Raw genomic sequence first — 3492 nt, 5'->3', positions numbered from 1 at the left:
AGGTTTAATAAGGGTTCTTGTTAAGGTGAGAGTGTTCTCCCTGTGTTGTCGCTAGGTTTAATAAGGGTTCTTGTTAAGGTGAGAGTGTTCTCCCTGTGTTGTCGCTAGGTTTAATAAGGGTTCTTGTTAAGGTGAGAGTGTTCTCCCTGTGTTGTCGCTAGGTTTAATAAGGGTTCTTGTTAAGGTGAGAGTGTTCTCCTGTGTTGTCGCTAGGTTTAATAAGGGTTCTTGTTAAGGTGAGAGTGTTCTCCCTGTGTTGTCGCTAGGTTTAATAAGGGTTCTTGTTAAGGTGAGAGTGTTCTCCCTGTGTTGTCGCTAGGTTTAATAAGGGTTCTTGTTAAGGTGAGAGTGTTCTCCCTGTGTTGTCGCTAGGTTTAATAAGGGTTCTTGTTAAGGTGAGAGTGTTCTCCCTGTGTTGTCGCTAGGTTTAATAAGGGTTCTTGTTAAGGTGAGAGTGTTCTCCTGTGTTGTCGCTAGGTTTAATAAGGGTTCTTGTTAAGGTGAGAGTGTTCTCCCTGTGTTGTCGCTAGGTTTAATAAGGGTTCTTGTTAAGGTGAGAGTGTTCTCCCTGTGTTGTCGCTAGGTTTAATAAGGGTTCTTGTTAAGGTGAGAGTGTTCTCCCTGTGTTGTCGCTAGGTTTAATAAGGGTTCTTGTTAAGGTGAGAGTGTTCTCCCTGTGTTGTCGCTAGGTTTAATAAGGGTTCTTGTTAAGGTGAGAGTGTTCTCCCTGTGTTGTCGCTAGGTTTAATAAGGGTTCTTGTTAAGGTGAGAGTGTTCTCCCTGTGTTGTCGCTAGGTTTAATAAGGGTTCTTGTTAAGGTGAGAGTGTTCTCCCTGTGTTGTCGCTAGGTTTAATAAGGGTTCTTGTTAAGGTGAGAGTGTTCTCCTGTGTTGTCGCTAGGTTTAATAAGGGTTCTTGTTAAGGTGAGAGTGTTCTCCCTGTGTTGTCGCTAGGTTTAATAAGGGTTCTTGTTAAGGTGAGAGTGTTCTCCCTGTGTTGTCGCTAGGTTTAATAAGGGTTCTTGTTAAGGTGAGAGTGTTCTCCCTGTGTTGTCGCTAGGTTTAATAAGGGTTCTTGTTAAGGTGAGAGTGTTCTCCCTGTGTTGTCGCTAGGTTTAATAAGGGTTCTTGTTAAGGTGAGAGTGTTCTCCCTGTGTTGTCGCTAGGTTTAATAAGGGTTCTTGTTAAGGTGAGAGTGTTCTCCTGTGTTGTCGCTAGGTTTAATAAGGGTTCTTGTTAAGGTGAGAGTGTTCTCCCTGTGTTGTCGCTAGGTTTAATAAGGGTTCTTGTTAAGGTGAGAGTGTTCTCCTGTGTTGTCGCTAGGTTTAATAAGGGTTCTTGTTAAGGTGAGAGTGTTCTCCCTGTGTTGTCGCTAGGTTTAATAAGGGTTCTTGTTAAGGTGAGAGTGTTCTCCCTGTGTTGTCGCTAGGTTTAATAAGGGTTCTTGTTAAGGTGAGAGTGTTCTCCCTGTGTTGTCGCTAGGTTTAATAAGGGTTCTTGTTAAGGTGAGAGTGTTCTCCCTGTGTTGTCGCTAGGTTTAATAAGGGTTCTTGTTAAGGTGAGAGTGTTCTCCTGTGTTGTCGCTAGGTTTAATAAGGGTTCTTGTTAAGGTGAGAGTGTTCTCCCTGTGTTGTCGCTAGGTTTAATAAGGGTTCTTGTTAAGGTGAGAGTGTTCTCCCTGTGTTGTCGCTAGGTTTAATAAGGGTTCTTGTTAAGGTGAGAGTGTTCTCCCTGTGTTGTCGCTAGGTTTAATAAGGGTTCTTGTTAAGGTGAGAGTGTTCTCCCTGTGTTGTCGCTAGGTTTAATAAGGGTTCTTGTTAAGGTGAGAGTGTTCTCCCTGTGTTGTCGCTAGGTTTAATAAGGGTTCTTGTTAAGGTGAGAGTGTTCTCCTGTGTTGTCGCTAGGTTTAATAAGGGTTCTTGTTAAGGTGAGAGTGTTCTCCCTGTGTTGTCGCTAGGTTTAATAAGGGTTCTTGTTAAGGTGAGAGTGTTCTCCCTGTGTTGTCGCTAGGTTTAATAAGGGTTCTTGTTAAGGTGAGAGTGTTCTCCCTGTGTTGTCGCTAGGTTTAATAAGGGTTCTTGTTAAGGTGAGAGTGTTCTCCCTGTGTTGTCGCTAGGTTTAATAAGGGTTCTTGTTAAGGTGAGAGTGTTCTCCCTGTGTTGTCGCTAGGTTTAATAAGGGTTCTTGTTAAGGTGAGAGTGTTCTCCCTGTGTTGTCGCTAGGTTTAATAAGGGTTCTTGTTAAGGTGAGAGTGTTAGGGTTAGGGTTAGGGTTAGGGTTAGGGTTAGGGTTAGGGTTAGGGTTAGGGTTAGGGTTAGGGTTAGGGTTAGGGTTAGGGTTAGGGTTAGGGTTAGGGTTAGGGTTAGGGTTAGGGTTAGGGTTAGGGTTAGGGTTAGGGTTAGGGTTAGGGTTAGGGTTAGGGTTAGGGTTAGGGTTAGGGTTGGGTTAGGGTTAGGGGTTAGGGTTAGGGTTAGGGTTAGGGTTAGGGTTAGGGTTAGGGTTAGGGTTAGGGTTAGGGTTAGGGTTAGGGTTAGGGTTAGGGTTAGGGTTAGGGTTAGGGTTAGGGTTAGGGTTAGGGTTAGGGTTAGGGTTAGGGTTAGGGTTAGGGTTAGGGTTAGGGTTAGGGTTAGGGTTAGGGTTAGGGTTAGGGTTAGGGTTAGGGTTAGGGTTAGGGTTAGGGTTAGGGTTAGGGTTAGGGTTAGGGTTAGGGTTAGGGTTAGGGTTAGGGTTAGGGTTAGGGTTAGGGTTAGGGTTAGGGTTAGGGTTAGGGTTAGGGTTAGGGTTAGGGTTAGGGTTAGGGTTAGGGTTAGGGTTAGGGTTAGGGTTAGGGTTTAGGGTTAGGGTTAGGGTTAGGGTTAGGGTTAGGGTTAGGGTTAGGGTTAGGGTTAGGGTTAGGGTTAGGGTTAGGGTTAGGGTTAGGGTTAGGGTTAGGGTTAGGGTTAGGGTTAGGTTAGGGTTAGGTTAGGTTAGGGTTAGGGTTAGGGTTAGGGTTAGGTTAGGGTTAGGGTTAGGGTTAGGGTTAGGTTAGGGTTAGGGTTAGGGTTAGGTTAGGGTTAGGGTTAGGGTTAGGGTTAGGGTTAGGGTTAGGTTAGGTTAGGTTAGGGTTAGGGTTAGGGTTAGGTTAGGGTTAGGGTTAGGGTTAGGGTTAGGGTTAGGGTTAGGGTTAGGTTAGGGTTAGGGTTAGGTTAGGTTAGGTTAGGGTTAGGTTAGGGTTAGGGTTAGGGTTAGGGTTAGGTTAGGGTTAGGGTTAGGGTTAGGGTTAGGGTTAGGGTTAGGGTTAGGGTTAGGTTAGGTTAGGTTAGGGTTAGGTAGGGTTAGGGTTAGGGTTAGGTTAGGGTTAGGGTTAGTTAGGGTTAGGTTAGGGTTAGGTTAGGGTTAGGTTAGGGTTAGGGTTAGGGTTAGGGTTAGGGTTAGGTTAGGGTTAGGGTTAGGGTTAGGTTAGGGTTAGGGTTAGGTTAGGTTAGGTTAGGGTTAGGGTTTGGTTAGGGTTAGG

The sequence above is a fragment of the Oikopleura dioica genome, chromosome 2 (genome assembly GCF_907165135.1).
Source record: "Oikopleura dioica chromosome 2, OKI2018_I68_1.0, whole genome shotgun sequence".
In the NCBI taxonomy this organism is placed as follows: Eukaryota; Metazoa; Chordata; class Appendicularia; order Copelata; family Oikopleuridae; genus Oikopleura; species Oikopleura dioica.
The sequence above is the reverse complement of the archived record's forward strand: the minus strand, read 5'-3'. Positions refer to the sequence as shown.